Source organism: Castor canadensis, chromosome 1, assembly GCF_047511655.1.
Source record: "Castor canadensis chromosome 1, mCasCan1.hap1v2, whole genome shotgun sequence".
Lineage (NCBI taxonomy): Eukaryota > Metazoa > Chordata > Mammalia > Rodentia > Castoridae > Castor > Castor canadensis.
Window position 1 is genome coordinate 51843973 of NC_133386.1, and position 11535 is coordinate 51855507.

Sequence of the window (11535 nt, forward strand, 5' to 3'; positions counted from 1 at the left end):
GTCTTACAAGAATAGGGATTCACATATGTCCATGAAACCTGTTGAAAGAAACTGTGTTGTGACATAACATACAGTATTTTTACCATGTTTTTAAAAAGCATCCAGCTGAAATGGGAATTGGGACAAAAGATAATAAATGTTGCTTGTTTTATTATTATATAATAAAAAAAGATGGGGTTGTTATACTTGGAATAAAGATAAAAGGAGTATTTATGTGTTTTACAAGCTATTCAGTTATTTGATGGCTGCTTACTGAAATGAAGAATCTGCCTACTAAACCACCTCAAACACTAATTGTGGTATAAACATAATTTGGCTTATAATTGCTTATAATTAGTTGCTTTTCAATTACTATTATGCCTTTTCCCAATGCAATTTAAGTTACTATAAAAGTGCCAAGAATCTTGGCAAGGTAAATCCTTGTTAATTTGAAATAGTATAACTTACATAGTGTCCATGATCTAATTGTTTCTTTGTAAAATATGGCATTTTTCTTAAGCATCATTATTATACTGAAGCTCAAAATCCCTTGTACTTACTATTACTGAGCCAGTGAGTTAATCTTTGCTTAAATATTTCACTTAATATGTCTAAATCATATTTATTTATTATCTTTCCTAAGCTGGTGTCCTTCTCATCAGCCTCTTTCTATGAGTAATCATCTTTTCCCACTTTGCCAGTTTTTAAAAAATGTTTACGAGCCATGTGCAGTGGCTCACACCTGTTATTCTAGCTACTCAGGAGGCAGAGATCAGGAGGATCACAGTTCAAAGCCAGTTCCAGGCAAATAGTTCCTGAGACTGTATTTCAAAAACAAACCATCACAAAAAAAAAAAAGGTCTGCAGGAGTGTCAAGAGCACCAGTCCAACAAGCATGACATCCTGAGTTCAAACGCTAGGGCATCCAAAAATTGTTTATGTGCACAAAGCACTTTACACATATAAGACTCCCATTCTCTAGGATTCCTGAGGCAAGCCATCTCTCCTCTTATCTTCCCTCTTTTTGAGACAAGGTCTGTACATAGTCCAGGCTGGGCTTGAATTTGCAAATCCCTGCCTCAGTCTCCTGGCATTACAAGTGTACTCTACTATGCTAAGATTAAACGCGGGGCCTTGTACATGCTAAGCACTTGCTCTACCACTGAGCCACACACACCCCAGCCTCAACTTCAACTCCAATGTTTTTTCTTGGTTCATATAATTTATTGCAGTTTAGTACACAGTTCACCAAGATACCAATAGTACAAAACTAAATAGCATTATAAGTTATCCCTCCCCTCAGGAAAATAAAATACACTATGATTGTCAAAGCTAAATGTCAGTTAAGTTTTAGAACAAAGGAAAAATGTGAAACTAAGGAAAAATGATCCCTCACAATGACCACAAAAGAAAGTCTATTTTCTAACAGACATTGTCTTTTCAAAATTAATAAAAGTTATTTTAACATGAACTGTATTTAAAAGCTAGGAACTCTTCAAGTAACTGAATATAATGCTCCAAGGCCATTTTCACAGCTTTTTGTTATTTGCTTTTAATGCCATTACAGACAAATTGACATTTGATCAAGTATTTCCAAAACAGTCCCGCTATACATGCAGTTTTCCATTCAGTATCTTAAGCACAAAACAGACTATACTTACAGTAGTTAAGGCAATGACATTTTAAACAAAAGCAATTTAAAAAGAAAGAGAAAAATAGCACATGTTTTCCATTTGATTCCCATAGACATTTATAAAGGCAAGACAAGAAAACAAACACTGCAAAAGGCTGTTGCTCTGTGTGCAGGTCATGAAAACCATAGTCCAACCCTCAAATTTAAAATTCCTTATTTGACTCCATCTCTCCCTTCAGCTATCCCCCAATTTCTCTCCAACAGCAAATATCCCTAAAAGAAGTAAAGACAAGCTGGGAACTGCCGGCTCATGCCTGTAATCCCAGCTATTCAGGAGGCAGAGGTCAGAAGGATTACAGTTCGAAGCCAGCCTGAGCAAATAATCTACAAGACTATCTGAAAAACCCTTCACAAAAATTGAGCTGGTGGAGTGACTCAGATGAAGGCCCTGAGTTCAAGCCCCAGTACTGAAAAAAAAGATGTAAAGACAAGTTCACACTTTTGGACTCTACCTCCTCCCTAGTCCTTCAAATTCCTAGGACTTGAAGGAAAGGACATTTCTCAAGGTCCACATCTTGCCAAACCCAATGGTTCAATGGGTGTTCGCAACTGTCTTTGTATACAATCTTTCAATAGCTTGTGATGCAATTACCTATACCTTACTTTGCCCCCTGCCCCAGTGCTGGGGTTTGGACTCAGGATCTCAAACATGCTGGGCAAGTGCCCTACCACTGAACTACACCCCCAGTCCTTCATCTTTCTTCTTGTCTTCAGGCTCTTGTAATCTCTCTCCTCTTTGGCTTTCCTTCTACATCTGGATTTTCTTCCCAGGGTTACAGTGGCCTGGGCTTCTCTGCCATCTTTTCTCTGTTTAGTTTTCCTAGATGAAATACCTCATCCTCAGTGCATTTATGACCCATCCATTTATCAATGATTTCAAGTTTGTATGTCCAGCCCAGGCATTTCCCTTGAATTCCAGGCCTTGGGGATACTTGCTTACCTGACTACTTCAATGCTGAATGAGCCTGTAGAACCCAACATGACTCAAAGAGAACTGTCCCTTTTCATAGCAACATCTGCCTCCTCTCCACAAAAACAAAAAAACCCAAACAAACAAACTTAAGTTCTGCTGTCCTCAATTCCAACTCTCTGGTTGACCCCTCTGCCTCTACTCTTGTCTCTTTATATCTACTCTACACACAACTATCATCTTATTAAATAGTAGTTGCACAAACCCAAATCATCCTTGATCCCACCCTTTCCTGAATTTGCCTGCACACAGTCTATCATTAGTCTTGTCCATACTTCTAAAGAATTTCAAGAATTCTTTCCTCTTTTTTCTGTCTTCATTTCTACCACCACCCTTCCTCAAGTACTAAAATTAAGTCTTCTCAGCTATTGCAGAGAGAGAGAGAGAGAGAGAGAGAGAGAGAGAGACTTATTGTTTGTAAAAGGCAGAATGTCTCACAGTTTTGGAGGCTGAGAAGTCTAAAGTGCTGGCTTCTGATGAGGGCCTTCTTTCTTTGACTGCACATAGGAAAAAGTGGAAGGGCAACTGGTGCACAGTACATGTATATATGGAAATGTCACAATGAACCCCCCTTATAACTATTAGATACTAATAAAAATGTTAAAAAAAAAAAAAGGTGGACAGGCAAGAGAGAAACAACTTCCTCAGTCAAGCCCCTTATGAAAGCACATAATCCCACTCACAAGGGAGGAGTCTCAGTTGCCCAATCATCTCTTAAAATACTATCATATTAGCGATACCTGATTTTTGGAATGGACCAATTTTGTTTAAACTATGGCACAAACAGAACTAATACCACAATTTCCAAATCCTGTTTTTATAGAGAAGTTGCTTTTTCTCCACTTTCTTATTTTCCTATTCTTCCAGGCTAGAATATGGATAGACGTGAGCAAGCTTCAATCATGAGAATGAAGATTGTACCTGTGAAATGAACTTTCTTTGAAGAGGCCACATTTGAGCTAGATTGTTTAAAGCTCACTGCTTAGAGTGTTACGGGAATCTTGAGCAGAGACATGGGACACTGAGGCAATTCAGCAGGAAGCAACATTTTATTGTGCCAGCACAGACTCAGCAGACTCGAGTCTAAAGGCTGAGGCCCAAGAACAAAGGGGGCTTATTTTATTTACCCTTGCAAGCAGATTACAGAAGCAAAAAGCAAAGTTTAACCCATATATGGTTGCATGCAACTCTATTGGCTACTTCACCCACACACACATAGTGCTAGGTGAACTTCTTTACATTTATATTCTTTAAGTGTTATCTCTCTGCTATGCCATCCCTTCCCCCTTCTACATTATCAGAACACAGACTTGTCTGTTTCTCCTCTGGTCCTCCTCCCTGCTACATCATTCTCCCCTTTGATGCTCAGACCCACCTAGGGTCAAAAAGAATCATCTTGATCTGGGGGGGTTGTATTTCTTTAGCATCACTACATGTGCAGCCATTTTTCTTTCTACAGTGGCCTCCATAATGGTCCGGATAGGCTGCAATACCAGGGGGACCAGGCAGAGTAATATTAAACATGCTTCCAGGACAAGGCCCATCTCCCCTGTCAGGGCTTTGAATCCACCCAAGGCAGAGAACCATCCTTCAAAAAGGTCATTAGGATTCCATCCTCTCCAAGTCTAGACAGGGACATGGCAATCTTCTTCATTTTGTTTGTGATTTCTTCTATGACCTTCCCTTTATCACCAGTCTGTAAGCAGTTGCTTAGGTTAAATTTTCCATAAACTCCTCCCCCAGAAGCAAGCAAGTAATCTAGAGCTAAGTGGTTTTGATAGATAGCTTTGTGCATTTTAGTGCTTTGCTTTGCCAGCAAATTGAGAGCTCTTGTGGTTTTATTAGTTAAAATTTCAACAACAGCTGTAGTCTGATGATGCAGTTAAGCATATAAATTGGGGTGTGATAGCCCTAGGACCCATCTTCTGCCCAAGTGGCAGGACCATAGTACTGGATAATTTGCTTGGGAGGCTATTTGTTAGCTTTCCAATTGCCAATTTATAAGGCATCCCATTTTTGTCTTTTATATATATATATATGGGGACTCCCAGTTTTTCACCTTGTCTGAGGAAAGCAAGGACAGGCTGACTGACCCTAGTAGGCAAGACCCAAACCAGCTGCTGGGTAGCACCATATAATCTTGCTTTCCACAGACCTAATATAGCCCCCTTGGCGCCCACCAATCTATGTTTGCAGTAAGATTGTTCCAAGCTTTCCAGAGATTAGAGAAGTTGGCTAGTGGGTGGGGCTGGGATTCTGTGTGGTTTGGAGCTCCCCACCATTGGGTCTTTTGGCACTGTCATTGTAAAACTTTTGTCCTAAACAAGCTAAATCCCCTACTGGGGTGGAGAACTGGCCTTTTGGGGAGGAGATATAGTAATTCCCAATGATAGAAGTTTTTAGGAGCCAGACATTTTTCCTGTGATTGGTGAAGGCAGTCTCATTAAAGGGCACCCGTGGGTCTAGCTCTCTTTCTTCCCATGGCCAGTGGTTTCCTATGTTGGTTCCTCCACAAACAGCATGAAATGACATTCAGTGTCACTTCTGATTGGCTATAGACTCAGCCAATGAGAGGAACAAGCTTTTGGTCTTGTCAGATATAGGGAACTCACTCTGCACTTCCTCATAGAAGGAATGAAAGACATGGTAAGAGGAACTCTTACGGTTGATAGTTATTAACTTGAGGTGCAGTAGGGTCCTAAGATCATACCTCTTTTTATTTATCTTTATACCGACTGTACATCCCTGTTCCCAATCTGAGGGCTTAAGTATCATAAAATTTACAGTATTACAATTGCCAAGGGTACAGTTGGGTGTAGGTGTTCCCCTGTGGAGGAGAGCAGAGTGTCCTACTGTGTGCCAAGTAGCCCATGAGACACAACTACACTAAGCACCATAATGCCAACCTGTGCCAACCACAGGATCCTCTGTGTGGGTCCGGGCACATATATTTATCTTTTAACATATAGGCTCTCTCCCAAGCTAGTCCTCCACATCCACCCTGGTCTATGGCCATACATACATCAAAAAATACTAACACTGGCTTATCAGAATTGAACACCTGGATGCGGATAATGAAGTTCCTAATTCCCTCCAGATGGCACCGTCAAATCTCTGGACCTTCCACCTTGCTCCCGAGGACTACAGGTGGAGGAAGATGGATATTTGTCTTCCAGACCTTTACCACCACAGACCTCCTAAACCAGAAACATCATACCACCTCCTTCATGGAAAAGCCTCAAGCTCTGATTGATGCAGTCTAGCATCCAGACTCACAAACTCACATGGACAGACTGTCAATAGCCTCTTCTGACTAATACTGAAGAGTGACATCATATAATGTTCGCAGCTCTAAAGCAGTTAGAAAATCATGCCTCTGAGGGCACCTTAAATGCCCAAGCATATGCTCAAGTTATTTCCCCAAGGAAGACCCCCACAGGGACCCCAGTGATGACTGAGATTACCAGCAAAATTAATGGTATCAGGAGGCATTATTGGGAGGCATGAAGGAAGGAGGGAAAAAGGCCTTAACATGAGCAAAACATCAGAGGTCCTCCAAGAGCTGGATGAGAGTCCCAGCCAGTTTTGAGTGTTTTTGTGAGGCCTTCTGTTTATACACCCCCTTTGACCCAGAAGCCACTAAAAACCAGTAGATGATTAATGCCACTTTTGTTGGCCAGAGCCAGGGAGACATAAGGCAAAAATTGCACAAACTTGGAGAGATTCTCTGGAATGAACACTACTAGCCGGCTTCTGGAGGTAGCCACAAAGATTTTTGACCATCCTGGTCATAATCCATTGGGCCTTGGGCTTCCCTCAGGGGCATCTGCAGGGCAGTGGGAGTCTGAGGAGAGGAGGAGTCCTCAGGGAGACTGGTTGGATGCCCCCAGTTGAATGGGGGATGTGGAGTGAGAGCTGGAGGACTTGGAGTGGATATGGGATCCATAGAATTTGGGGATCAAGGGATTTGAAGCCCCAGGGGCTCTGAGCCAGATTTTACAGGTGTGACTGTCCCTTGGGCTTCCCCATGCAAGGTCAGAGGCGAGGGTGTGGAACTGGCAGAGGCGGATAAAGTGCACATAGGGAGGTAGTATTTCCTTGGGCTCCTCATCCAGTATAGGCTCCTTTGTTTTCTCGCTATACTTGGAAATGTGTGGCCACTCTGGCTACCATAATCCTACAGGCCTCTTCTAGACATGGCCTTAGCCATGTGGGTCAGCTGAGGTCAGCATCCTGCCAGCAGTCAATAGAGGGAAACTGTTCTGGGTGCCCAGGCTTCCCTACAATTACCCTATACACTTCATTAACCACAGTTTTATCTAGTGACCCTTCTGGGGTCACTGTACACCAAAAGCAGGCCAATCTACTTCACAAAGGGTCTTAAGCTTATTAGGAGTTACCTTAACTCCATAGTCTCCATTAAATCCCTTTTTAAAAAGTTCTTAATTGTACACTCCAAGGGAGGTTTTTTACTCTGATTTCTACCCAATTCCTCCTGTTACCAGACATCAAGACAGACACAGAGAGGTAGAGAGTTTGGATGAGAGGTAAAGGGGTGCCCTCTTCTCTGACACACAAGGAAGAGCAACATGCACTCCTTATCAGTAACCTTGACAGGGTCGCCCGTCCAGGAACTGCACTTACATATGGTCTTTACTTGCTTTGCCCATCTTTGGCTTCTCCCCTTGTGTCTCTTAGCCACAGTAAGTCCTTATAAACCCTGGACTGGAGGCCCTGTTAGGGCTCACCCTAGACCATATGAGTTTACCATGGACCCACAGCTCAGGACTCCACACTTGCTTCATAGTCAGGTTCTGTCTCACTCACACACATTCACATGCAGGCATCCAATGTCTCGGCCCCACCCCAGTGCCTAGGGATCAGTTTCACTTTTGCTCAAAACTATTCAGGTGACTCTGGGAGGTGATCAAGCTCCCTTTTTGCCACTTAGGAGCAGGCCAAATATTTGAATCTGGGTTCTTACCAGTCTGACAGGCAGTGTCCCCTTGCTGGTTCTTGCACCTCACCAGGTTCTGTTGTATGTCTGAGGCCCTTTTACCCCTACTTGCTGGAAGGACGACCCCTCCTCCAGATCAAACTGTCCATTGGCGCCTGGCAGGATCACTTCTCTTGGTGGTTCTGGGGGGATGCACCCTGGCGACAAGGGAGGTGAAAACCTACCATCTCTGCAATCCCGGATGAGTGCCCCACAAATGTTATGGGACTATCGAATAGAGACATAGGACACTGAGGCAATTCAGCAGGAAGCAACATTTTATTGTGCTGGCACAGACTTAGCAGACTTGAGTCCAAAGGCTGAGCCCCAAGAACAAAGGGGGCTTACCTTATATACCCTTGCAAGCAGGATACAGAAGCAAAAAGAAAAGTTTAACCCATATATGGTTGCATGCAACTCTACTGGCTACTTTATGTTTAGATTCTTTGAGTTTTATCTCTCTGCTATGCCATCACTTCCCCCTGCTACATTAACAGAACACAGACTTGTCTGTTTCTCCTCTGGTCCTCCTCCCTTTTACAAGAGCACTGGACCTCGTGGCTAGATGAAGCACTGTAAATTAAGTAGCCCAGGTTGTTTTGGGCTACTTAGTATTTGGGTTCCCTTGACAGTCCTTTATCATTGGCCTCTGTGTCTGCCTTAGCATTTTCTGTGTGACTACTGGACTAATAGAGTCTTGACGCGTATGTTTGTGCTCCACTGACCTTTCTGGCCTCTATTAAATCATAAGGCTGAGAAGAAGAAGAAACCTGTATCTTGTGAAGGATTTCCCACCTTTTGTTGTTTGCCTGTCTGATGACCTCATTAACTTTCTTTTGGGAACCCCAAAAGGCTTGCTTAGTCCCTGTATAGATGGACCCATGCCCTTGGGGAACCATGAACTTCAAGCGCTAATGTTAACTTGAGTTTGTGTTCCTGGGGTATGGTCTTTCCTGTTGGTTAGGAATAAACCACTCTGGTTTCAGAATCATTACCTTTTTTTTTTTTTTCCTCCAATACCCCCTGGGTAAGAACAGGTTAGAACAAATCTGGTCCCCTACATATCTCTTGGAGCAGAGTTGCCCATTGACCCTGGACTACCTGCCTGCCTCTGGACTGTTATGTGAGAGAGAAAGAAACTTTAATCTTTTTTGTGTTACTGTATTTGGGGATCACTTTGTTATAATAAATCCATCTGTGTCTTCCTACCACAGGTGACTTCCCCAAAAAAGCAACATTTAAACTAAAATTTATTTACTTTTTTTTTTTTTTTTGCAGTACTGGTGCTTGAACTCAGGACCTTCACCTTGAGCCATTCCACCAGTACTTTTTTTTTATGTGAAGGGTTTTTTTGAGGTAGGGTCTCATGAACTATTAGCTCAGGCTGGCTTCAAACCGTGATCCTCCTAATCTCTGCCTGACTCTGGGCTCTTCTGTATCATAATGCTATCACATCAGAAGTAGGATTTCAACATATGAATTTGGAGGCGGGATGGGGGTGGAGGGCACAGAACATTCAGTCCATAACAGCCCATGCTGCAGTCTCATATGAAGATCCAACTGGGAAAGGATCTGCTTCCAGACACCCATGATTGTTGGCAGAATTCAATTCCTTGCTGAATGGACAGAGGGCCTTAGTTCCTTACCATATACCTTTCTCCAGAGGTCAGCTCAGGACATAACTTGCTTCATCAAAGCCAGAAAAAGAGTCTGCTAGTATGACAGAAGTTACAGTCTAATTTAATCAGAAATGGTATCCCACCACCCTTGCCACATACTTTTGGTTAAGGAGGTTAGATGCAAGTTGTACTGAAGGATAATGGAGTCAGGGGGCATGAGCACCAGGAGCCAGATCACCAAGACCCAGCCTAGGACCTACTGACCACACTCACTACCCTCTGGGAGCTCTGAAAGTATTTACAAAAATACCGAAAGTTTAACATTTAAGAGTTTCATTGTTGGCTTAATCTTGTCACAAGACAAGGCACACATACAAATTTTCATACACTTTATTAATTTTTCAAACTATTAGAAATAAAACCATTGCTAGAAATAAGTATTCTACCATTGATCTTCTCCTCCTATCCCTTTACAGTACTTTCAGATTGAATTTTAAGTGACCAATTGCTGGATCTGGCCTTTTCCTGTTTGTGAGAGCCAAGTGCTACATTTTCAGAAAAATTGGGAGTCAGTTGATATCACATTGGTAACATAAAACTGGCTATGGTGGAAGTATTTACTTCAGTGAAGTTGCCAACTGTGATTAGAGTTCTTGGTATCCTCAGTGAAGCAATTGTTCAACATTCACTAGAATACTGCTGTTTGTCACAAATCTGTTACATTGATGGCATTGAAAACATGGTTTTCTCTACTGCAAATGAGAATTCGTCTATTAAGGGCTTTTGTGGGGCTTCACAACAGAGAAAAGTGTTTTTGGATAGTGAAAACACCATATAAAGATAAGATTTGGTAGTATTGCTGCAAAATACAGAAGAAACTGAAGGAAAACTAATGAAGAAAGGAACAATACAGACATGCCTGAGATATTTCACTTAAAATTGAGAAATAAAAGTTGCAGATATTATCTGTCCCCAGAGTTGTTTGATTTCTTTTTCTTTCTTTTGTGGCACTGAGGTTTGAACTCAGGGTCTCACTCTTGCTAGGCAGGCACTCTACCACTTGAACATTCCACCAGCCCTTATTTGTTTTGGGTATTTTGGAGTTAGGGTCTCAGGAACTATTTGCCCAGGCTGGCTTCAAAGCCACAATCCTGATGTCTGCTTCCTGAGTAGCTAGGATTCAGACAAAAGTCACAGGAGCCCAGCTACCTCAGTGAGAATGCTTTTGGAATGACTGTCCTTAATGCTCTGTATTGTATTTCGACTTACCAGACACAGAAGAAAGGCAAGAAACACAAGAAAATGAAACTAACAAAGGAGAATATTTCCTAGGATGCATTAAATATTTAACAGCAGATACAAGAAATAAGAACGGGGGCACACGCCTTTCATCCCAGCACTCAGGAGGATCGTGAGCTCAAGGTCGGCCTGGGCTATAGTAGCCAGTTAAAAAAAAAACAACAACAACAAAAGAAAATCCAGACAATCAATTTAACGGAAATGGACAAGGCCTGGCAAAATATGCTAACAGAATTTTCTTATTCATTTCCATGAGTAATCAAATATTCAGCAAAGAATTCTAATGTACTTTTTGCAAATTTTATATGATTCATGAACACTTTCACTGTTTCTGTTTTAAAATATTTAAACAGATAGTCTCTTTGTAGGTTTTTAATTTACTTTTTCTTTTGAGGTTTTTAAGTTTTTTTGTTTTGTTTTTTGAGATCAGGTCTCACTATATAATCCATGCTAGCTGAGCACTCCTGATCCTCCTGCCTGCCTGGCATTTTCTTTCTTTCTTTCTTTTTTTTTTTTTTTTTTTACTGTTTTTGAGTTTTACTGTTTTATGTTTGTATTTTGCTTTAGGGGTGTTTTTGCAGCACTGGGGATTGGACGTAGGACCTTGCATATGTTATGCAAGTGCTCTACCACTGAGCTGCAACCCCGGTCCTGAGCCTTACTTTTGTATTTATTTATTAATTTTTTCTTTTTGGCAGTACTGGGGTTGAACTCAACCTCATGCTTGCCAGGCAGGCATTCTACCACTTGAGCCACTCCACCAGTCCTTGTATTATTTTTCTGCTATGATCTCAAACTGTACTCATTCTATCTAAAAGATTAAAGAAATGATTGTTTTGAAAGTGTATAAAATGAGTGAAAGTACATTTACATTATTTTACAGAAAATGAGAAAATTATTTCCAAATACATACTTCAAAAAGCTATTTTTTCACCCAAAATTTACAACTGTCTATTAGAATTTAAAACAATCAATTTAT